The 25971-nt window shown below is 38.5% G+C and overlaps 2 long non-coding RNA genes across 5 annotated transcripts in view; one reads left to right on the forward strand and one right to left on the reverse strand.

Annotated features, from left to right (window-relative positions):
* The window catches only part of LOC135302663 (uncharacterized), a 118364-nt gene that overhangs the window by 82598 nt on the left and 9795 nt on the right, over window positions 1-25971 (reverse strand). The gene's annotated exons all lie outside the window — the stretch shown is intronic.
* LOC135302662 (uncharacterized) lies at window positions 17268-24915 on the forward strand. 4 transcript variants are annotated; one of them, XR_010364235.1, is made up of 4 exons: window positions 17268-17417; window positions 18551-18685; window positions 19794-19890; window positions 21722-24915. It is a non-coding gene; the product is annotated as an uncharacterized LOC135302662 (long non-coding RNA). The 4 variants fall into 4 exon arrangements; XR_010364234.1 differs by lacking the exon at window positions 17268-17417 and adding an exon at window positions 17702-18223; XR_010364236.1 differs by lacking the exon at window positions 17268-17417 and adding an exon at window positions 17702-18223 and having other exon boundaries at window positions 18551-18655.

The raw sequence follows: 25971 nt of genomic DNA on the forward strand, positions 1-25971 counted from the left end.
GCAGTATATGAATCCTGATGAATACAGTTTAAGATGCTCAGTTTGTTAAACTGTGCTTTTATGCCATTTAATAGATTCCTGTCTTTTTTTCCTGGGTGCACAACTTAAGAAGGAAATATGTCATCAGCCATGCTAAAACCATGGCAATATCTGGGAAAGAAATCATCCTCAAGTCTCAACAAATCATCTTTTTACAGCATTGCATGTTAAGAATTAATTTAAGAAATGATCCCCAAGAGGCCACATGTGAACACTCTGCCATCCTAATCTATCTTTTCCTGACTATTAGGTTGATAATGGGGATTCCTTTGCACACTCATTATGCATTGTTGTCAGTCTTGAGCCAGTTTTATGACCTGTGTCCAAGATGTACCGTCATTCTCATTAAAGGCTTAAAATGATCCATTAAAATCTTGCATTGCTTCTTCAATTTTTCTGTCTCTTTACAGAACTTAAAAATGTTGGTGTTTTTGAGACAGTAGGGAGCCAACCCAGCTAGAACTATGATCCATTCTTGATTCAATACCCAGAGATTGTTATCTATTTCTATTGTGAGCACCAACTTTCAAATTCAATACAATTTAACATCCAAATGACTGTGTTGAATCCCAGCAATAGCACTGATGGACTTTAACCATGAACGAGTCCTCAGTTATATTGGCACTGTAGGTGTGTAAGATGCACCCATGCAGCTTATTGTTGGTATCTGCTAACATAGGCAGTCAAAATTTAAAATCCATAGTAAAACTCTATTAAGGGTCTGACACCATTACACTGTATATGAAGAGAAACCCTAATTTTTGTGAACTTGATAATTAACAGACTATTCAGGACATCACAATCATTGTAAGAATACAGTGAAGGAAAGAAAGCCAGGGAAATAACTTACTAGTTCATATTCCCCTGTCCTGGGAGTCTAACTGTCTGGGTAAATGTAGGTAGACTCTCAACCCTTGTCTTTTCCTGCCTGATTGGGAGCCATAACCTGCTGGTACTGGAATTAGAAACTGTCTGCACACTCTGCTCTCTATTTGGCTGACAAAATGCTAACAGAGCAAATTGTAGGTTATTTTACTTTTCAACATGGGCTGTCACCCCCTAAGTTTACTGATATGGTAGCACTGATCTGCACTGTCTCTGTTAGAGTTTTTTAAATAAATAGGGGGAAAGTGGATGGGTAAGCTCTTTGCAACTCTCGTGTCAGCTGTATACTGATAGTTCTCCACTTACCTGCATTGCCTGATCATTAGTTTGATCACTACCTAATGCCTGATCATTCTTCCTGCAGAGCTTGCTGTTTTGTTAAACTGCTTCACTAGTACTGCAAGTGTCTAAAGCAGGGTTATTTTCTCTTGAGAGAAGAAAAAAAATATCAGATACACCTACCCTATCAGAAATTGCACTCTCCTTGGAAAACTTCTGTCCTTGTGTACATACTAAATTAATAAAGTTGTGACACCTGATTAAATGACTGACACACAGCTACTTTTGTTTATATATATTGCCATCAGTTTACATGGCAATAGATGAGTATTTATGGCAACCACATTTAACCCTACTCTCAATGGATCAGATGTGAACTGTGGGAGGTTGACCCACTCTCAGCATTTCTGCTTTTCACCAGTGTTTGGAAATACACCAACTTCCTGGTAAAAAAAAAAAAAAAAAAAAAAAAAAAGGCTTACAATATATTGCATGCTTCCAGGTACCAGCTGTCACCCAATGCACATCACCTGTGGATTCATGCCATGTGACCTTGTTACTTTTCTATCAGCCTATTTCTCTTTTCCTGTCTCAGGTATTTTTAATGTGTCCATCACCATGGTTTCTCATACTGCTTAGTAGAATCATAGAATAATTGAATAATTAAATTATTTGGGTTGAAAGGGATTTTAAACATCACCTAGTTCAAAAACCCCTGCCACATACAGGGATGCCATTCCCTAGATCAGGTCATTCTGGCCCCATCCGGCCTGGCCTTGAACACTTCCGTGTATGGGTTGTCCACAACTTCTCTGGCAACCTGTTCCAGTTCCTCACCACCCTCAGAGTAAAACATTTTTTGCGAATTTCAACCTGCCCTCTTTCAGTTCAAAACTATTGCCCCTTGTCCTGTCACTGTCTTCCTGTATAAAAAGCCTCTGTGTCTCCTTTATTAAGCCTTCTTAGGGTTCTGAAAGGCCACAGTGAGACCTGCCCAATGCTTTCTCTTCTCCACACTGACCAACCACAGCTCTGTCAGCCTGTTTCTGTAGGAGGGGTGCTCCACCCCTCTGATCTTCTTCATTGCCCTCCTCTGGACTCACTGTAACAGGTCCTTGTCATTCTTGTGTTGAGGAGCCCAGAGCTGGGTGCCACGTTCCAGGTAGGGTCTTATGAATTTTAAATATTTTGGAATGCATATAAGAGGTCTCAGGAACAGAACTGCCTGGTATAAATTATACCCCCCCCCCCCTCCCATTTTTAAAGACTGTTTTTTCTATCAACTTTACTGTGGAAAAAGCACTACTTAATTATATTAACTTTTCTTCACCTGGTTTATTACTAATATCTATGATGATTTGCAATCCTGATTCTCTCTTGATTCCATATTTGTCAGCATTGCTGTCCATCTTTGATTCTTTAACAGAAGTTTGATATTTACTGAATATTCTAAATGTGTGGGATTATTGATGGCATGGTTTCCATACACAGATTGGAAGTACTATATTTGTGCAGATCCTAGTCTGTTTGAGAACTTAGCAGGGCTGGAACTTTAGGTGCTATTGGATTAATAAATAACACCCACTTCCAGCTTTGTTGGTAATGAAAACCATGTACCTGTGTTAGGAAACGCACCTGTATTATAACACTATTATGATGACAGTGGTCTCTATGCTTTTAAAACTAAAAGGATATAATTGATAACTGTAACAATAGAAAGAAAACAATTTATATCCAGTTTAGTTTACAAATACAGAAGGTCCACTTTTGGCTCAACACCTTCAAGAAATTGGATCTGTTTCGATTTGAGAAGCAGATGGGAAGAGCTGGCATTTATCATACTTACAATTTTTTATTACAAACAATGCTAGATTCGTGTACCATGACATTCTCGAGAACACCGAGGTGCCACTCACTGTCATAGGCCCCATTCATATGGCTTCTTGAGAGTGAAATGTTGTGAAATTTTGCACTTCAGTGGACTATTCTCATTTCTGTGGCAAGTTAATGATGACATTACTATCCTCAAAAGATCCTGCTTCATAGAACCATCTAATAGTCAACAAGATGTACTAGAAAACTGTTTTGTGTTCTTCTAATGGAGTTTTAGCCCAGAGATTGCATTTAGAACATAGACCGTTTTCTCAGCAATGATATGGCTAGAATTGCCATTAAACAAACAAAATTAGCCCATTTAAATAAAGATTAGTGAGATTTTTATCTTAAAATTCTCTTGAATCTGTCATTGATGACTGAAAACACTGATAAGGCAAAACTTCAATCAGATCAGGAGAACTAGTACTGATGAGTTCAGTATTAGTAATGCACCATGAGACATCACCTTACCTCTGGAGATCTGTAGTCATATCTTGCATGACCATGAAAAAGTTCATGTCAAATCGTGGCTCTGAGCCCTTTTGTGGCCAAAAAAAATTATTAAAAGTGGCTTTGCTAGGGCCAAGCTTTTTTAGTTTATATTTAGAATCTGTTCCTCTGAGATGCTTTTGATTGATGGTTCTGCAGAATAATTACCTGATAATTTACTTGTGTTGCCTACAGAGGAGGCAGAAGTGGTGCTGCTTCCTGATATGCATATTTTTCACAGACGGCTCCCTGGTTCCTAGAGCTGCAGCTCGTGGTGCCACTGTGAAATGTGCCTTGGATCTGCAAAGGCAAGACTGAACCCTGTGACATGCTGCTGATGACCTTCACATGGTTCCAGTGCATGCCAAAGTGCCTTCTGCCAGGGATGGTTGGCCTGTACTGGGGGTCTATCTGTGTGTTCAGTTGGGCATCACATATCAGTGCAAAGTAGCCTCTTCATTTTTGAGTAGAACATGCATGTAGGATTTTCTTTTCTGCTCTCCTGTAAGCTTTCACAGGCTAGGATGCTCAAGCATGATAGAATACAGCACAGGATGAAAATGATTGCATCAGGTGGTCCTTCCACAGTCCTGCTGATGAACCCTTAGAAATGTAGACTGTGCTAATTTGCATGGGTAGCACTAGGAATATATTTAACAGAGCAGTCCATTGCTGTGTTTTGCATGTCCTTACTGCAGACATTCTGTCTTTCATCTCCTGTACCTGTTGCACCTTAGTTTACTGTTTAATCTCTAATCGCTTAAAGTGACCTTTCCAGTTGAGTGGACTGCCATTCTATAAGCTCCCAAATACTCAAGGTGGCTAGCTCAAAGTCTAATCTAGCCCACCAGTATCTTATTGTCTGCCCAAAGGTTTGATGTCATCCTATAAAGTAAAAATTTTATCCTATTGTGTATGGCCTTCATCTTTATGATAAAAGAATAGCAAAGTATTTACTCTTCAAACTTGCTAGAATATCAAGACTCTTTGCACTGTATTTGCCTTCATTTTTCTTAGGGCTATCATTCAAGTTTTGAATGTAAGAAAGTTGCAGAGAAGTAAAATCTACCCAATCTGTTTTTTGATCTTGTGCATAGTCCAGGTATCACTGCTAGGTATTAAAATGTATTGCACTAAATGCTGGATATTCTCAGATGGTGAATCAAGAGCTTATATAGATTGATAAATATTGCATCTTTCTGTCTTGAATGCTTGTAAAGTATTTAAAATTAAAAGTTTTCTTTAAAAAATATTATATTGTTATTGAATAATTGTTCATCTGTACCACTACCAATTGAGATGTTAAGGTGAGTAAACTGAGTTACCCTTTTAGCCATCAGCAGTCAGTAGGTTTCTAAATACTTATCTACTAAGATATTCCCCAATATGGCCATTCCATAAGTTCCCATAGGTACTGACGTGAGTTCAAGTATTTACTACACTGTTATAAAAGCTGCATGTAATGGTCCTTCTTTGATGTGTTTGACCTATATCAACATATGAGTTAACAAAATATCATGAGTGACCCTTTTTTGGTAAAAGATATTGATTCCTCAAGAATATTCTGTGCATCTAATAATTTTTTTGTCCAGTTTCCCTTTAGTTACAAACTGCAGGGGAAACAAAACAGAACATATAGTAAAAACAAACAAACAAACAAAACAAAAACCCAAAAAAACAACAGGGATCATTATTTTTTGTTGCTTCTCCTGGAATATTTCTACTTTTAATAGCATATGATGTAGATGCATCAATGAAGATTTATGAAATAAAAGTGTATTATATACTAACAGAAATTGATCAGATTTTATTTTATAAAATAAAGAACAGATTTTCTGGATCTTTTTAGTAGGACTTTTCTTGACATCCACAGAAAGAAATAGATTTTTTAGATACATTTTATTGGCAAAAATGCAGTTAGAGATTGGGCTGTTTCTTTAGAGTAGATTCAAGACCAAAACCCCTTAATTTCAAATGTAAAGTGTCTTGGCTGCATTCATAAACAGAGCTGTGAATTGTTTTCCATCTGAACTTATGTTCTTTGATTTTCACTGACTGACTGACCATTTCAGCACGCTCTCCTGATCGTATATAATTCAGTCCTCGACCATGACAAACCAATCATTCACAACTGACCCTTGAAATTAATTAATGCCAATCACTGCTATCAGTCAAAAGACATTCTGAAGGATTTCAAAAGAAGAGATTGATGTTACATGGTGCTAAAGGTAGATGTAGAAAATGCAGTCAGTCAGTGAAATTCTGAAGAACTTAAATTACATTTATAGATTGCTAACATCCCTTCTAGTACATGTAGCTACAAGATGGTAGTCGTCAATGTATAATAAAGCTGGAACAAGTGCTCAGTGTGAAAATGCTAATTTTCAGATACTTATATCTTGAAAACCATAGGTGGTCTTGGCATGGAAAATAACATACTACCTCCAAATTTGAATCTCTAAAGCATAGCAGGAGGCAGATCTAACCAGCACTGTGACCATATGTGTTTGGGATTTCATACACAATAATTAATTTCCATTCTGTAAAAATGAATAATTTAATATAACATCCCACATCAAGAGATGCAAACACAAACTGATACTTTAAACAAAAATGCCAGTGAACAAACTTTTTCCTAATCAAAACCAACTTAAATTGTTATGAATAAAAATAAAATGAAAAGAAAACAATTTAACTGCTTTTATTTCTCAACACATGAATCTTATGAAGACTGTCTCTTGGCAATTGAAGGGTGTTTAATTGAATAAAAGGCTCAGAAGAAATACATAATCTACAAATGGATGGTCTCTGCATATGTACCAAATATCCATGTTCTTTTCTGTGTTTCTACTTATGACCACAATTTTTCTTTCCCATCTGATTTGCATGTGAAGATGAACCATCATCAAAGTACTCAATATTTTTACCCATACTCAATAATCCTGAGACACTCGTGTCAGGCTAAGTCTCTTCATTGAAACAGTGATAACCAATAGGCTTTAATGTCATTCTGTGACACAGGTCAGCTCAATAAAAGTCTCTGTAAATTATCATTTGGGTGTCAGATAATCAACAACATCAGTGCTGTCATGTCATCTGGAGGGCTATCTTCCAGTGAAATGAGAGGTAAAGCATGTATTGTCACTCTCCATGTCTGCTGAGAACATAATCACACCAAACTATCCAGCACGTGGTACTTGTATAAAAACATGTTGTGCCAAATCTTCTCTCAAGTGATACTTGAAGTTTCTAAAAAAAGCCCTGTTAGCTGATGCATTTGTCTCCTGTTTATCACATTCAGCTGCCACTCCTAGCTCTGTCCAAGAGCAAAACAGCCTTTTTCTTTTTTTTTTCCAAATAAAAAACAAATCAAGTAGAGAGAGAAACAAGAACTGAAACTTTAGATTTGAATTGCTCTGCTAGCAGAAGATTGACTACAAATCAAAACCACGTGCCAGCCTGGAAGATTTTAGCCACCAAAAAACTGTTGATCAGTGCTAAAAGAGGATTTCCGAAATCCAGTTAGGCTCCTAGGCACATTTCAAAATCCCACTAGATGCCAGTCTGACTACATATCTCAGAAAAAAATGAGGTCCTTGTGAATGGCCTCTCATCTCTAATACCTGTTGGATTGTGATCCAAACTGTGGAATTAGGCCTAGATCCAGGTCCTGCTGTGCAGCTAAAGCTCCCCATGGCTGCTAATGACAGAGTAATCTTTGTTACAGAATGGTGAAGACTTCTGGGAGTTGAGTGTGCCTTTTGGGGTGCCTTGCACAGTCTATACCACAGAACTGATAGCTGTAAGTCAAGAAGATATTCTTCCTCCCTCCTCTGCTTTGGGTGTCAAGGTTGCATTACATAAATTATAACACATATTATTATACACATAGTATACTTTAAACTATATGAATCAAGTTATAAATTATATTATATATTCAAGAGCACCCATCAGCAAGCAAATAACAGCATTCATTACTTTATGAATCAAACAATCAGGGACCACACTTCCAAAGCCCAAAGCAAGAGAAGGGGCTAGCTGTGCTGTGCCACTCCTGATGTCTTGATAAATCATACTAGTTTGCAGTGCGTGTGCAGACTGTCAGGTGGAAGGATGCTGATAATGAAGACATCACTCCCATTATACATCTTTTGCTTTTCTTAAGCAATGCTTAAAAACTTGCCTCCCATGCTCTACTACTTGTATCATCACTGACATCTGTTCTTCTTAGGTTGCAACACAATCTTGCCAGATCTGCAGTCCACCAGGAACACTACTTAGAATTTATTTACATATATATATATGTGTATATATATATATATATATATATTCCCTAAATACACTGCTTCAGAAAAAGAATTAGCAATGCATTGATTTTTGGCAAAATTTTCAGTAAGGTGGTTTCTTAGGTTAAAAATTGTCTACTTTGAAAAATAAACTTTGTATATATTACATGCCAAATTTAGTTTCTTGGTTGAAGAACCCACTAGAGATGATTATGTGAGAATGACAGTGATTTCCTCCCAAGTATTCCTCTTCATCTCAGAGTATATCTGCATACCAGGAGGCAGTGTGATATAGTGGTTTTGCTACTTGTAAGCTAAGTTATGTATGAGACATTCTGGTTCAGTAGAAAGCTGTCTAGCCACAGCTGTATAATTCTCACTGGCTGGTTATGTTTCTTCCTCGCTGAGCTCTCTAATGGTCTGGCTACAGTGCCAAGAGAGGACCTGAAGAGGTTTGTGTGTCCTTTCATTGCAATAAAGTTGTTACTGTGTGTGACTTCAGTGAAGATGAACCCCTAGCCACTGATGGCTAGTGCTACCTTTGTGAGTTGAAATGGATCTGAGACAGCAGAGTGGGAAGGATTTAACTCATGGGTTTAACTAATGGCTTTCAGAAAGGCATACCTCCCCACAAGGTCTGCTGTCCTTCTGCAAGTACTGTTTTTTGCTGCTCTGACTGCTGTTAATGAAGCTGCAGCTCACTTCTGTCTACCCCTGGTTTCCGGTGTCTGGATTGGTTTGAGGTTGAGAGTGGTTTCCTGTTTCTGTGCAGCTCTTGGGTAGTCTAATTGAAACGACATGTCAGCAAATATGTGTCCAGTGTGGCTGGGGAAAGAGCCAAGGTCCGGTTTTCTGCAGCAACGTGACTGAATAGAGAAAGCTGCATGGAAAGAGAAGAAAAATCAATATGCTGATGTTTGATGTGAACAGCAAAGTTTGTGTCCTATTGGGAAAACTGGGCAAGAGCATGAATTGCAGCACTGGCATTCTGCAAGCAGGACAGGGCAACACAAGGAAAAGAACAAGAGGAAATATTAGAGACAGGGGAAAATCTGTTTAATAGCTCTCTTCTTGGTTTCTTCCAACTTGACTCTGCAAGAATAAATAAATAGAATTGATTGAGGAAAAATACTAAATCTATATATCAAGTTCTTAAGAATTAATCCATCAGAAACCGCTTTAAGTTCCTACTTTAAACAAAGGAATTCTTGTGAAAAGAAGGATGATTCCAAGTATTGCTCTGTGTTATGAAGTGTTGGTTTTGGATAGTTAAGGAAACCATGACCATTATGTGAAGAGTGTATCCATTCATATGATTTGATTGAATTTCCACCATTATTACTTTGCAACTACCACAGACAGTAGGAATCTATTGTTTCATGCAAAATGCATGTATAAAACAAACGAGAGACTTGGTCCAAAAGAGTTGAAAGTCTAAGGCACAAGAGCCTCAATTAGTTGCAAACATGCCTACTCACGCTTTCTCTTACACAGAGTACACCCTTCTGAGGAACTTTGTGTCTGTGTGCAGAAGTAAAGCACTGTCTGAATCTTAGCAGATCGTGCATCTAAATACATAAGCTAAGCAGTGGCAACGTTACTGCAGACTTACTCTTCAGTTCCTACTGATGGAGGAACAAAGCACACAGCCTCATTGCTACATATCTTCATTAAAATTCTAGTTGCCCACACTGTCTAGTGTGATCAAGAGTGCTAAATAGTACCTTCTTCCTTGGAGACAGATGTGTGGAAGAGGATAGTGATGACTGGAGATGTGGGGCTGAGATGTGTCTAGGACTGACATAATATCATAGAAACATAGAATGATACAATGGCTTGGCTTTGAAGGGACCTTAAAGATCATCTAGCTCCAAACTTTTCACTAGACCAGGTTGTTCAGAGTCCCACCCAACCTGTCCTTGAATGCTTCCTGGGATGAGGTTCCTATGACTTCTCTGGGCAATCTGTTCCAGTGCCTCATCAACCACACAGTGAATAATTTTTTCCTAATATCTTATCTAGACCTACTTGTGTTCAGTTTGAAGCCTTTCCCTCTTGTCTTGTCTCTACACACTCTGGTAAATAGTGCCTCCATTTTCCTTGTACTGCTTAGGTATTGGAAGGTCACAGTTAGGACATCCTGAAGCCTACTCTTTTCTAGTCTGAACAATCCCAATTCTACTAGAGTTGCTCTGTCCCTCAGAATTATCTTGGTGGTCTCCTCCAGACTTGCTCCAGCAGATCCAAGGCCTTCCTGTGCTGAGGACCCCAGAGCTGGATGCAGTACTTCCAGTGGGGTCTCACCAGAGCAGAGCAAAGGGTCAGTGTCCCCTTCCTCGATCTGCTGGTCACTCCTCTCTAGGTGCAGTCCAGGATACAATTGACTTTATGGGCTGCAAACTCACATTGCTGGCTCATATCCAGGCTCTGCAACTGGGCAATATTATGAAAGAGAAATCCTTTGAAGATAACTAAATATGTAGAAATCACATTCAGGTCTGGAATGCCCAGACTGAAAACAGTTGGTGCCTGGGAAAGTATTAACTGGAAGTATCTTGGATGCCTGTTTACCCTACTCTTCATCATCCTTGTCCATTTGGTAATGATTGGACTGTTTTGGTTTTTTAAGTTGAGGTTATAGGGTGATTCAGACACCTTTTCCTTTTGGCAGCATTCTTTTTCTTGTCATAAACCAGATGTTTGTGATGCTAGTCTAGATTCCTTTTTCACACCAGAGGACAGCATCACATGCTACACAGGAACTTATTCTCTATATATACTGTATTGACAATGGTGGAGTATTTCTCAGCCTTCCATTCATTCTGCTACAGATTTGAGATTCAGTGGTGCTGGAAAAGGCCCAACCTCTACAGTAGAACTTGGCCTTGTGTTTTACAAGGAAAGTCCCTTGTTCAGTGCCATCAGGCTTTTTTTTTTTCTCTCTCTTTCTTCCTTCTTATCTATGGCATCTATAGCTTCTACATTTCAGATTTTTTTTCATCCCAGGTTCTGTACCACATCATTCTGTTATCCTTCCTATTAATTCAGAGCTGGGCATTGGGGAGGAGGGCCCTGATGATTTGAAGCCTACTTGTTTCTGCTTAAATGGTCAACTCCTCTGTGGGCTGCACTGCCTGATAGGACTTTGTTCTGACCCAGCATTTGTTTATCCCTGGCTTTGTTATCCCTGGCTCAGTCTGTTTATAGGTTTATCAGGAGTTCCTATTGTGCTTTCCATCTTTTCTGTCTGGAGCATACATGGCAGTGTAAGTGGTATGGGCTATCAGAAACAATAGTGCCATTTATGTGAACATAAAAGGGGGCAAAGTATTTTGTGGTTCTGTTCAGGCCCGTATTATCCTATGCCAAGACTGAAAGAGCTGAATTCCACCTTGTTAAATTCAAATGAACTTTCAGTCGATAAATACAGCAGCTAAAAGTGCTGCTGTTAGAAAAATGAAATAGATTAGTGTTGCAAACCTTTCCATGCCACTGTGTCAGATGTTATTTTCATCTGTTTGATAAATACACTGAAAGAAGAGTCTGCTGTTTATTTTTCCTTTAGGGCCATATCACTTTTTTCCTTGTTGTGAATTTTTAAGAGCAACAAGACGTTTGATCAGTGTGGGGTCATATTCTTGTGGAACTTCTAACAGTCACAGCTCCTTCAAATCTTCCACAAACCAATTCAGGGTTTCAGTCAGGGCACAGATGCAGAAGTGGTTAAACTGGCAAATACCTCAGTAACTTAGATAGTATATTCACGTCATTGTTAGTGTGTAACAAAATGGTTTACTGACCAAAAACCTTCTGCTTTGGTGAATAAAGAATTAACTGCATGGAAAGTGGATCCTGCTTCTCCTTGAGCAGATGTGGGGTGTGGAGGAAAGATAAAAACTCTCTTTGAGATAGAGGAACACAGTATTTGGGAAATTACCTCAGTTTAAGAACACTGTCTAGTCAACCTGATCAAACCCTGGACACTGAGGGTTTTGTTAACTTTTCCCCTATTTCTCCCCAGTAATATTTTGCTTTGATTTCTGGTAATAAGGATTGACGCAGGAATTATATCTGAACTTGACTGAATCTGGTTTTTCTGCATCATTTCATCAGTATACTTTACACAAGCAAGTGTTTTGGCTGATTTGGTAACTGGTAATAAAGAAAAGAGGTTGGTTTTGAAAAAAAAAAAACAACCAACAACAGAATGGACATCAAAGAAATGAAAAAAATACAACTTCTTGTTGTGGCAGAAGTAGAATGGGAAGAAGTGGGAGACTCTTAGCAGCCTTAGTGATAAAGTTGTGGAAATTGACTTCAATTGCCAATGCACTTCTACTTTTTTTAAAACACAGATTTTCTCTTTGTTCTAGCAGATGGAATTTTGATCACTCTATTCAGCCAATCCTCACTTGTTTTCTAATGGGCTTGGGATTTATTTTTTTTAAATGTCTGGGAGATCCATCACCCTAAATAAGTGGACTTTAAAGGTCAAGGGAGCTCTTATCCTTTTAGTTCATTTCATGAGAGCTCTGAGCAGCAGGCACAGCAATCTCAGCATGGACTCAACGATATTTCCTCACAATGTAGCCAGAAACTGCATGCCTGCAGGGTAAAACAAAATTACCAGTGTTCCCCCATGAATGTCCTACACCTTGAGAGGCCACAGCCACAGAGCAGTTAGCTGCATGGCTGAGCACTAGCAGTAAATGCTTACTTCAATTGTGGCAACTGCCACTCAGAAGGGATGCATTTAATCTTGAAGGATAGATGTCTCAAGACATCTTCCCTAAGTGACACAAGGTCTGTGGATGTAGAGAGGAGTGCTGAAGGGTTCTCTATGTAGACAGTTTCTCTCTGACTGTGGGGTAAGTGAAGAAAAAGTGGTATAGCTGCTAATAAATTAGCTTTACTATTTATCTTTTAATTTAATTAAACATGTCTGATGAAAATTGCTAATTAATGCAGATAGAAAAGAAGTGCAACCAAACAACATAGAAGAATATCAATAACACAATAACAGTTTTCTCGTATGGTCTATTATTACTAATGGCAAGGGACAAATGTTAGCAGATTTTCCTAGAAACCCTTTTGATGAAACCATGAAATACAGCTGATGAGAATTCAAAATCCAAAATCTGTGGAGATTTCCTTTGGGACTATGATTCCTAAAATACATGGCCTAGGGGAAGGGAGAGTGAGTGAATTGCTGCTGCTGATGGCCTCCAGTGAAGAATTCTGGCACAGCCTGATCTGGTCAGAGACTGTTGCCATTTGTTATTAGGCATCCTGTAAAAAAATGGCAACAGCCCTTGGATTTCTGGAAGATAAGCAGCATTTAAGGCCAAGCATGAGCACAAGGAGTACAGTTTTTCAATAGCAAAGGGTCTAGTGGTCACTGTAAGGATTTAGGCTGCAAATTCATCCAGGCAATTTTGAAAACCATGTGAGAATTCTTACAGCATTTTATAAAATAGATTTTAAAAGCCTCTGCTACTGTCAGTAACTCTGTGAATTTTAAAAGTATAACCTGAAGGTGTAATAAATACTGTGCAAGCTGATCTGAAGGGAACTTTAGGTAACTTACTGTAAATGCACGCACACACACATGATTCTTTCTAAATATATTGGCCTATTTACTATGGTAGTTACCTGTTTAAGACTTGCAGTTATATTAAGTAAAATAGTGTGCCTGGGCTAATACATTTTCAGAGAGCCTATTTGTTTTACTGAAGAATTTATTGCAGCAGTAATAACTGTCAGAGTGAAAGCGTGGTTAAAGTGCTAGAGACAGGACCAACTGCAAAGGGTATCTATCAAACTATCGACTTCCTGCCAGCGGTGTTGTGAACTCTTTTGTCATAAACTCAAGCACCCAGAGTTGAAACCTCGATCAATGAAAGGGGAATCTGGTATCCAGCTCTTTTAGAGAGGGCACCTCTTCTGTTTGACCCATTAGGACACAAATAACAGTTTTTATACAGTGCAGGTTTGATTTACAGCAAGCCTTCAGGTTACCTACTGACATTTATATTTTAAACCAAGTGAACCACATTCACCATCTGAAAGAGTTAAATTCAGAGCTCCCAGATGCATTATAGTAAAAACTTTTAGCTTCATAACTGGCAAGTAAAAATTTCATCACACTGTGCAGTTATTTACCGTGCAGAATTGTACTTATTTTTCTTTCCCTTTTTTTTGTTTTTTGTCTTTATTTCATTGCAGAAGAACCACTTTTTGGTTTGTTGATAGCTAGGGCTTCACAGCTTTGCTTTCTTAAAAATATGGACAGAAGTTCAGCTCTAATTCAGTTTAAATATGTGCTTGCCAACAGCTGGGCAGCTGGGTCAAGCTGTGCCACACTTTGCCTGCCTCTGAAGAGTTCCACTGGGGTTTTAATTTTCAGATCCGCGCATTTGGTTGTTGGACATACAAATCTTTCTTGATGTCTTCTTCTCACTCTTCAGCTCTGACTGACCTGATGGGGTTGCTCAAGTTGTGGACTTAGTATATTTATCCAGTGAGTGTTCTGCTAAGTGCCTTACATGTGGCTGTCCCGTGACGGGAGAACAGGTGATGCTACCTAGGGTATTGCACTATTGTTCAGGGCTAGATTGTGTGCCTCTCAGTGTGGCAATGCGAGCCCTGAAATCAGTGCTTCCCTGATGGTTTCTGCACATTAGTAACTTTTAGCATGTTTTTGATTCATGTGGTGAAGTTCGGATATAAATATTCTTCACATTTTAGAGCTCCAGTAGGAGTGAGGGGCAAGCATCAGCTTGGTTTGTCAGTGTTTGCTGCAGTCTATTTACTTTTTGGATGCTCGGGGGAGGTGCTCAATTATATTATGCCTTTCATATGTGTTTCCTATTTTTACAAGGGAAAACTTTCATTTAAATCTGCAGTGCTGTGAGCTTGTTCATTACAGTATCATTTCAATATGTTTTGCTTCAGTGCAAACTTTAACAAATATGTTCCATTCTTCCACCAACAAGAAAAGTGGCCGTGGTAAATTGTTCTCCGTGTGGTACAACAGAATTCTACCTCAGAGAAGGAACTTGCCTTGTGCCTTAGAAACAGAATTTTTTCCTGGTAGGTGGCATTTTTTGTGCTATTTGTCTAAACCAAGGTCCTGTATTGCAAAGCAGGAATTAAAAGTTTAGTGCATTCTGAATGTTATACAAAATACATTCACAGTTTTCATCTTTGCACAAAACCATTTTCTTGCATGACATTGTTATTTTTTAATTGAAAAAGAGTTCCTTCAGACACTGATGCTACTTTTGAAACTGAGATGAATGTTTCACCTATGTGAAACATTCACACACTGACGGTGTGGTTGATAACACCTTTATGTGCCTGTTTTAGAGGAATAAAAGTTTTTGTGTGTATTGTGGAAAGTGGTTCCTACTTTCATTTTAGTAGTTTTGCACAGAATAACACATGCAATTTTATCAACAGATCTTGAGTTGTCCTGCTGTGAGGTAGGCCAGTTTATTTGGTGCAGTCTGAATCTGATTTGCTCATCCTCAGTTATGGTTGTCATCTCTGAGTACCCCATAGGATGCAACCCAGTGCTGCTTGGATTACTTATGGAAAATGACATCTTCCTCCAATATTAAACTCTACAATAACTATTGTCATCATGAGGATCAGAAAAGCTGTCTCCCTTTTGTGTTAAAGTGTTCTATCTGGCACACAAACCAAAAATGTTTGCATAAACAATTTAGGTGAATTGTTGCCTTGAAATATGTTGTAAAAGTTGAGTCATTCTTTCTCATTGAAAAGCAGGCAATATGAACTCCTGCTCTGGGATGAAACATAAAGGAGTACATCATGGGGAATCTTTCCTTTATGCTTTCGTTATCATGGTTCAGATCCTTATGAGCCACAACTGGATGCTCCTTCCAGCAAATCCAGATTTCTCTTAACAGTTGCTGATGATGTGGTTCAGTTGTGTTATTCAGTCAAAAGCAAACATCTCACCATCTCTGAACAACACCTTTTAAGGCCCCCATGCCATTAGCACAGTATTTTTGTTTTAATTAGAATGAGTAATACGCTGCTAGTAAGCATACATATCATGTTTCCTTCTGTAGACTTGAGGCTTTTATGGTTTGGCTTTTAAATTTACTCTGTTTACAATCAATAAAGTGTGCTACGGGCTCAATAAGACCAAAATTAACTTAACACAATTAGCTATAATTCAAACTTTCTGGAAAGCTGGTCCTTTATTTGCTCTTTTCACTAAATCACTGGAAAGTGACTAAAAGGCAGGGACAAATCAAACCAGACCATTTAAACATACCTGTTTTTTTTTTTTTTTCCTTCCTTCAAACAATTTTTGTTTATCTTATAAGTTGAAAAATTTATAAGATAAATGTACTTATTCTCAGTATATGCTCTGTAAGGATCTTTACTGAGGAGCTTGAGGATTGAGGGCAGGCTAATCTGAGCCTACTGAGGTAGCTGGGAGTCACCCCTGTGCCTCCTCACCTGGGGACTAGCTCTGAAATGTGCAGAGCTGGTTTAGGGTAAGGCAGGGAAAAGCACACAGCAAATTTACAGACATTTTTTTCTTTGGTAGGCCTTGTGGGCACTATGCTTTCCCCTGCAGGAGAACTGGGCTGCCAAATGAGGTGCCCCTGCCCCAGCATGATGCACTTTAAAAGCTCAGGAATGGGTGCAGAACAAGAGCCATGGTTTGTCCAGCCCTGACTGGAAGCTGGACAAGCACTGTACTGTTTGCTTGCATTAACAAAGCTTCAAAAATTGTCTTTCTCTTTCTTTAACTAGATGTTTTCATTGCCTTGGTCAGCGCTGACAAACTGTGCTGAGAATTGAGTGATAAAGTAAACAGCGTGAGTGATGTTTATTGCTGTTCTCAAATAATGATAGCAATTTTTTAAATGATTTTTCACCTAAATGGTGTTTCTCTAAAATCATGTAGGAGTTCAGGCTAATATTAAGACCTAAATTGATGTCAGGGGAGTTGTGATTTGGAACAGAGATCATATATTTTATTTCTAAACCCACAGTTTTTGGGAACTCAGTGAGTATGAAGATTGTCATTGTTAACATTCACCCACATTCAATTTTGCAGATGCTTAACAAGTCTTTTTAAACTAATGACTTCACAATTGAAAGGAAGTATGTAAATAAAACAGAATTACAATAAACATTACAGATTAATGTTAATTAAACTGCATTTATCAATGTGTCTTTAAAAACAAAACAAAACAAAACAAAAACCTAACCCTTCAATTTCATAAATAGAAAGCAAAGTTAACTAAGCAGTTAAAGAATTATACTTCCTTCTGGTATTTCTGGCCACTGTATCCAGAATTTTTTATAGCCCTTGTTACAGAGCTTCATCTGACAGAAATTGAGAAAATATGCATAGATAGAGTGTTTTGGATGCTAAATTAAATGGCGACACGTTAGAAAGCAGTGTATATATTTCCAGCCTGCAGCTCCAAGAATTATTGAACAAAATTCCACATTAATATCTTACTCAGTTTCTGTGATTATATCCTTTATATCAGTGGATGTCACGGCTGCCAGGTAAAATAAAACCATCCTATGTGTCCTCATAGCATTATGCCAAACCTAATAACGTGTGAGAGCTGGCCCGCGTTTCTCTGGAGCCGGCGATGCCAGCCCGGCCTCGCAGACTAATGTGTAATCAATACGCCTTTCAGCGGCGACCTGGGCCCCAGCGGGGCTGCCGGAGACGCCGGTCGATAAATGCCGGCCGGAGGTGGCTGCCACGGCAGCGCGGCGCCCCGGACCGGCCGCGGCTCCTCGGGCAGCCCGGCGGCCGCGGGTCGGCCAGAGGTCGAGTTTGTGCCCGGCGGGGTGCAGGCCTCTCAAACGCTGTTTGCTGTTTCTGACACTGGCCATTAATTCTCCTCTGTCGCCGCGTTTAACCCTTCCCCGCCGGCCCCCGCACAGGCTCGGTGGGGTCCCGGCGTGAGGGGGAAGGATGCCTTCCCACCAGTCAGGCCTGCTTTGACACTGCTGCTCCTACACCGGATTCTAGCTTTTTCCTCAGTCAAGAGAAAATTGATTCTCGGCATTTCTCAAGGCAGGAGGGGCTATTGTGAAAATTAAATTTGAGGTGTTTATTCTGACACCCAATATGGCCCAAGTCGGTGAGCCTGATGTCTTCAAGCTGCGTTATCTGTCCCCAGGCTGAATTGTCTCACCTTTTCTAAGCGTAACTGATGTCCCCAGATAACTTCTACAAAAGAAACTGATGTAATTTTCTCACCTTTTGTAAACATAGCTAATGTCATCAGATAACTTCTACAATAGAAGTTGCATAATAAATGAAAGAACTTTGTGTGACACAAGTATATCTGCATTAGGTAGGTGGATAATATGTATTAGATAGGCGGTTTCATGTCAAAAAGTTCACTGCATATGAGATGTAACTTTTTACCCCATAGTGTTCTTGATTTGTGGAACCTCCACCTTGCACTCTGTGCAGAATAAATGATGCCTCCTTTCTGAACTAGGCTCTGTCTGTGTTTAGGGAGCTCCTAAAATTGGCAACAAGCTCACCCCCACAGGGCGTCAGGAGTGATGTTTGCCTACAAGTATGATATGCCTTTATAGATATAGGCTTGGAAAATGAAGAGAAATATCAAGTTCCTTTAGAATAACTCATTTTTTTTGGTCTTACTCTCCAATAGCTTAAAAAAATATAGCATCTCAGAATCACAAGGATTCACCTAAAACTCATCAAGAACTAAGTATAGCATCATGAAGAATTCTTGCACTACTCTTGTCATCCTCAAGTGAGTGGGAATTACTTATCAAAGTCACTGGTAAGCCTTGCTCTCATGAGATTTGTAAAACCTGAAGCCTCATTTGTGGACCATAAAGTTCTGTACAAGCTCAGATACGCAATATGTATTTGACCTGCTGAGTACGCTGCCACAGGAGGTAACCAACTAAAATGATTTGACTTGAGTAAAAGGGGGCAGATACTTTTATGATCACTAATAACATTTTTATACCTATGAAAGCCAAGATAATAAGGATAATCAAATCTTACGTTTCAGGACATAAGCTGATCATAGTACCAGTAATGGTCAAGGAAGAATTTTACCTTTTGTCACCAGGAAAAAAAAAGAAAAGAAAAAAATGCACAGTGACTAAAATGATATTTTAAAAGAAGTTAATCATCTTAAACTTGGGCACTGACATCTGTAGCCCAAAAGACCAGGCAAAGCTGAAGGCTACTCTGATATGAAAAAAACCTTTGATTATCCAGTATCCAAAAAACACTCATCAATTGCCACATCCCTCTGCCTGTGTTCTCCCAGTGATACAAGACCTGACACCTAATTCACTTTTGTTCTCTCCAATTGTGTCTGAGCCTCAGAACTCCCAATCTAACATTACTGGATTTGTATTCTCATTAACCAAGGTTGCATTCTTACTGTTTCTTTTCTAAAACTGAAAACCAGCTACACTGGAAACTTTCAAGTGTTCAGTTACTATCACTTTTCATATCCTGCACATGATCCTGTCCTGTTTTCAGTAGACAGGAATGTCATCAGAGGCTCAGCAGGTCTGATGGGACACAGACAGAAGGTGGACATCAGGCCATTTAGGTGATGTGCTCCTGCTTCTGCCTTGGGAACTCGCTGGCCTCTCCAGGGAGTGGCATGGTTTTGCAGTACCCCTTGCTCTGCCTATTACTGGGCAGAACAACAAAGCACCACAACAATGAGGACTTAATCTGTGTGGTTATGGAAGGCATTAACCTGCAGCATTGTCTTTCAACAAGAATAATGTCTTAGTGTTCAAGTCTTGAAAGAAATATTTGCACTGTTAATTCACATATGTAAATGGCTTTTGAGAGAGATGATGCTGCTAGCAGCCAGATTGTTCTTTTCCCTATTATTTCTAACTAGAATCTATTTGCAGAAAAAGCTTCTAGGAAACTGTGTGTGGATAGACAGAATGAGGTTTCAGGACAAATGTGTGGTTACAGCAAGTTCTAGAAGAGATGTGTCTGCATAAGGTGAGCTATAAAATTGTAATTTAAAAGAACAAAAATGTGTTACTTTAGCAGTGCAAAGTTAGATATCTTCTGGTCTCTCTCCAGTGTCAGTGATAAGCCTGTGTAAGCTCCAAATTGTTGGGGTTTTTTTAACTAATGTCTGCACATACCACCTTACAGTAGGACAAATTGCTCCTCTTTCTCACCAGTTTCGGAGAAGCCTGGACAACCAGATGATACTGAAATCTAGAACTGCAGAATTAAAGTTATGTGAGAGAAATGGTAATATCAGAACATACACTCCTTTTCTGGAGTCTTGCTTCCTATCTATGCTTTGAAACACTTAAAATGACTTTACAAATCAAAGGCAATTAAGGACAATGCATGAAGAAAGCATTTCTAGAAGTTACCCTCACACTAAAGGTAGGTTGTTGCAAAAAATCCTACAAACAAACAAATAACAACCAACAAGAATCTGCACTGAAGACTAAATCAGACTAAAACATAAAAAGGAATGACAGAAAGGCTGTTGATGAGATAAAAGTTTCATCAGCAGGAATGGAGTTGGCTGGCTTGACATCTTAAGATGAATGAAAGTGATGTGTCATCTTCATCTTTCCAGTGCATTTGAGTTTCTTTGTGGGAAGCAAATGTTAAGTTACATAGGACAGCCTGTTTTTCCTGTGAATCCTAATTGTAGGCTAAGACCATTTTGCTTCCACTCTGTTTTCCCTCCTTCCACCTCCCTCCTTAACAAAAATCATTAAAAAATTGGAGTTGAAGTAAAATCTAATCTTTAAAGGATTTCGTGAATCTATGTCCAACTGAACAACACCCACTGTAATATTGAACTAATTTCTTATGCTCAGATGGTGTAGTTGAAGCAGTGTTTATAAAAAGCAGAAGTATAAATTTGTACATTGGGTATCTGCAGGCAGAATTATTCACAAATGCTTGGCACTGGTGCCAGTGATGGCTTTTGTCAGGCAATGGAAAAGAGCTGTATGCAAGTGTGCTTAGGAAAGAGGGGATGGCTTTTGATCCTTGAAGAAAAAAAATCTATTGAGGGATATTTGTCACTGATTTGAAAATAGCAATGGGAGTGACTGAATATACAGAGGAATAGAAATAGCAGGTCCCATTTGTCTTCACTGCTCTGATATGACCTAACACCCATGGCTTGAAATAAAATAAGCTGCTCAGCAGCAACTGGACACATCTGATAGTACAATTTGCTCATCACCTCTTGGTACTGGAAATAATGCAATATTTTGCCTGGGTTTCCTGTATATTTCTTGACGCTTATAAAATCTAAGTCCTTAGAACAATATATGGTCATTGTCTTGCTCTTTTTTTTTCTGTTAACATGAAATGTCATTAATAATGTAATGAAAAATGTTGCATTAGAACACAGAAATTGCTAAGATTTCTATAACATAGAAAGTTCTGATATTTTAAGACAAATTTATGTTAGTATGATTGCACAGATGCTAATGAATTAATCTAAAGTGAAATTTCTTGGTGGGTTTGAGACAGTGGATTAAAATTACAAGGAGAATTGGTATAGCAAGAAAAGAGGCATGAAAGAAAAAATGCAGTGGGAGAAATCAGGATAGGAACAAAGAAAGCATGCTTATCTTACACTTGGGTTCACCACTGTGGAAAGTGGGAGAAGTTCTAGAGAGAAGGTGCATACAAGAAGCTCCTAAAGCTATGTTAGAAGTCTGCTTGCCTGTAGGGCTAAGATAAAATATTGTACAAAGGCTTGCATGGAAATTGCTTTTTATCCTTCTCTTTTTTTCTTTTTCTTTTTTTTTTTTTTTTTTTTTTTTTTTTTACCTCCTCCCCCAAGAAAAGATGGGGACACAGAAACACGTATGCCTGTATGCCTGGAAGGTCTGGAACTAATGTGGAGAGGACACCTGGCATAGCAGGAGCTGAGATAAAGAAGAGCCCCAGAAACTGTAAAAGAGACAGAGAAGCGGTGTGGAAAAGCACAGCTAGAAGTTGGGTGGTAATACAAGCTACAGACAGCTGTTTGAAAGTGTGACCTGATAAACAACTTTAACAAAGGGTGCTGAAATGGAAATGAAACTTGTTTATGATGACATTAGTGGCTGGAAAAAATCTAGTGCAGCAAACACAGAAGTTCCCAGAGTAATTTTGAGGAAATGAATTAATTGAATAGATCTTGAAAGAAGGATATTCTTGGCCAACACAGACTATTTGGAAGTGGTAGAATGTTGCAATGCCATGGGCCCTCGATCACTCAGGACAGCTTGTTGAAATCACCCCACAACAAAGTCAGCTTGTATTTCAGAAAATGGTGGTAGGACACCATGCAGAATAGTTGAATTCCAGTGGAAGAGAGATGTATTCATAGCAGAGGTTGTAGTGGTAATGCAAGTGAACAGTGTAGTTGCACGTAAACTGTGTAAGGAGTATACAAAATACAACATTTGATGCTGGTTTCCTCCTATGGAAAAATGAGTGTTTAATCTGTTTATTGAAGCTTGAAAAAGATTTGTGGACCAAATGTTTTAAGGTTAAGAAGTAGGCTGGAGGCTGTCTATTAATCAATGAATAAACGATCAACATAGAGCACTGAATAAAGACAGCAAGAAGATACTTCCTTAACAATTGATATAAAAAAGATGTACCTTACAAAATTTCCATGTTCAAAGCACAACAGATTCTAGTTGATCAGATGATGCATATAAGCTACTAGTAGTTCTGTGTGCTGCTTGATTATCTCACTTCAGATAATGAAGAAGACTGATTGAATTCTAAAAAACTAACAGGGAAAAATTATATATCCAGACATTGTCAGAAGTAACTCCATGATGGAAGAGCAGAGGAGAAGCAATACTATAGCAGTACCACCAGAAACCTTAATGAGGAAAGATTGCTGCTTTTCCATAATCCATTCAAATATACCTCTGCAAAATAGAGAATGTTGGCAAAGAATCACCTCCACACATAATCCCTTTTAGTCCTAAATTTTATTCATTCACACTCCCGGATGAGTAACATGTTGCTAATGTCTTTTTCAACTTTGCAAATAAAGAAACCAAACTCCACAACCCCTAAAGTTCTAAAACCAAACCCCAGAAAGTCAACCAGAAAGGAACACAGCATATAAATATTAAAAGCAGTATTTGGGGAAAAAAATCCCCAAACGCAAAAAAATAGATGGAAATTTGTACATTAACCCCTGATATAGGAAATTATGTGAATTTGGATTTGTTATAGTAAATTTCTTACTCTATGTTTCTTCTTCCCACCAAAGAGCAGTGAGTTATAAACCCTGCTGTTCCTGAACCCTTCAACTGTATGAGACGACTAGGTAAAGTGGCTTTTGTAGCCTTCCATAAGGATTCTAGTGTTCTGTGATCTTTAAAAAAGCACAGAGTGGGTACAATGAAGAGAGTTAAATGAAAAGAAAAAGCATTAACAATGGACTTCATCTTAGTATTTAATTAGCTAGAGGCCATGTAGGAATAGACTAAATATCAGCAAAGGGTCCTTGATTACAATCTCAGAACAGATGGGCATTTTTATCTTGAAAGGATGACCAGCTTATCTGTAGTTTTGCAGCTATCATGGCTGATCTATATCTGCTTTATCCAGGCTAATCAAGTACAGAAAGTTTATTAAGATAATAACACTGAAAGTTATCACCAGTTATGCTCTCTAATCTTGATAGAGTTTTGCTGTGTACTGTGTTTCAAGAGGTCTGTCAGCCAACAAAGGCTAAAGTTTGAGGGGTATCATTTACAGTCTACAGTGATGTTTTTGCTGAAAAACAAGCAACTTAAAACCCAGTTTAAATTAATGACAGAAGGTTATTGTGATGACAACTCCAACAGGTTAAACACAGGCTCTGAAAACAGGGTAAAAGGTAGAAATCTTCCCCCAGGACAAGTAGGCTGATGTGTCTCCCACTGACTCCAGTTTCCTGGCACTGCCCACTAAACTGCCTTCTACAAACATGGGAGAAGGGATTCAGCTGGTAAAAATCAGTGTAGCCACAGTATTGGAATCTATGCCAGCTGATGTAATGATACACATAGCCAGTGGATGTAAGCCTGGGAGAGCTGACTGTGGGGTATGTAAAATTAGCATTTGCTTTTTTAATGCATGTACATTCTAAATATTGTCAAAATAGTCCTTCTGGGTTTTATTTTTAAGAAACCTAATTTTAAGATTAAAAAATATTCAATGTGATGTTTTAAATTTGGATTTATTTTAAAGCCGAAGAATGAGATGAGAGATTCCCTCCATCATATTAGCTGTCTGCATTTTAGGATAATCATGAAGAATCAGTTGATTTTTGTGAAGTCTTGTATCTATATAATACTGAGCCAATGATCTTGCTACTTCATGATACTTCATGTGGAGAGAAGACTGTTCACAACAAGGAGAGGGACAGAGTTTTAATAGTCTGAAAAAAAAATTGTTTTTAATATTTTATTCCCTGCCCCCCTCAAAAAAAAAAAATCAGAGTACTGAACCCCATTTTGCCTGAAGTCTGTTTGACCATCCACACATGTAGAACAAAGCACAGTCTATACTGGTTGTAGTGCTGGGCCTTGACAATTCAGAAATTCTCAAGGAGAGTTGCTATGGGGCTTTTGACTGAAAGATCAATGCTTAAATAAAATCTGTGTGCTGATTACACATCTCCACATTCAATCAATGAGTCACTGAAATTCCAGTACAAGCTAAATATTGATGGCCAGGAAACAAATGTGTACAATAGCACTTGACTGCTTTTTTCTCTTCCTCTTTCTAATTTCACCCATTTAATAAATATGAGGTTGTTACTGCCAGTTATACTACACGTAGCCAGTCATTGTGCTGTAAAGCGCTACCGTTTGCTGTTATTGATCTTACCTATCTTTTTAATTATTGAAGTGACCTGAGGCTTGGTTTGGTCAGTTTTGCAGGTCATTCTTCCACCATAATGATGTGAAAAGTTATTGTCAGGGTGAGGGAATCAGAGTGCCCATAGTTTAGTGCTCTTTTACATGCCAATTATTCCCCAGACGATAGAACAGCTGCAGTCAAATATCAAATCTGGAGGTCATCTGTCTTTCTTGACCTCTTTGTGACTATAACATAACAATATAAATCTTTGATAATCTTGGTCTTTTTTGGAAAGAAATTATGTTCTAAAATTTATCAGTGGTGCTCCAGAAAGTCAAGTAATTTTCTGCGAGAGACAAATTTGGGAAAAATAGTCACATTATTTGACACTAATTTAAATTTAAAATGAACTTGAGCAGCAATACTTAATCAGTGTTGGAGAGATTCACAGCTTTGTCATGTGCTATTTTCACTAACAAGCGGACCAGTTTTTCAATAAAAAGTTGTCAAAGATGGTAAAATTTTGGTCTGGATCAGAACATGTCCAGTGAAGGCATGATGGTGAGGATGGTGGAATGAAGGGTGATATGTCAACCATTCACCATGTTGGTACTATGGGTGAAATACTGCTGCATATAAATTAAGCACCTTTAAGGAATCTTCCACCTTTTGTATCATGGAGAGTACTCCAAGCAGTGTGTAGTAAAATCCAAAGATAAACCACATACAGAAGTTTTTCAAGGAATTTTTCAAGAACCTCAAACACCTCTTCATGACCCTGTAATGTCCTGAAAATATTTAAGATTTGTAGCCCTTTAATTTTACTGCTAAACTATCAAATAAGTCTCAATTTTATTTCTCTCCTTCTTCCTAGAGCTCACAGCAAGTGTCTTCAGCCTATAATTTGTTACAGTCTGATGTATATTTAGAGAAATATCTGGCCATTTGTTTTGTGATCATATGTAACTTTATGATAGGTAGAGGCAAGAAATATTTCTAGAAGAGGTTTTAATTTGTGTCATCACAGGGTTGTTCACCTTTCCATCTGAGCATTGTTCTTTAAGAAGGCAGCACAACCTAGCAAGCAGCAATGCCTGAGCCTTTACTCTGAGCCAACCTTCCTTTTAGGGCTGCTTGTACCAGCCACTGTAACTCTTAATTCCCGTAAAAGAGAAAGTTATATAGCCTTAGAGACTATTTGGAAACAGTAGCAAAAGTTCAGTGCAGAATTTT

This window comes from Passer domesticus, chromosome 6 (assembly GCF_036417665.1).
Source record: "Passer domesticus isolate bPasDom1 chromosome 6, bPasDom1.hap1, whole genome shotgun sequence".
NCBI lineage: Eukaryota > Metazoa > Chordata > Aves > Passeriformes > Passeridae > Passer > Passer domesticus.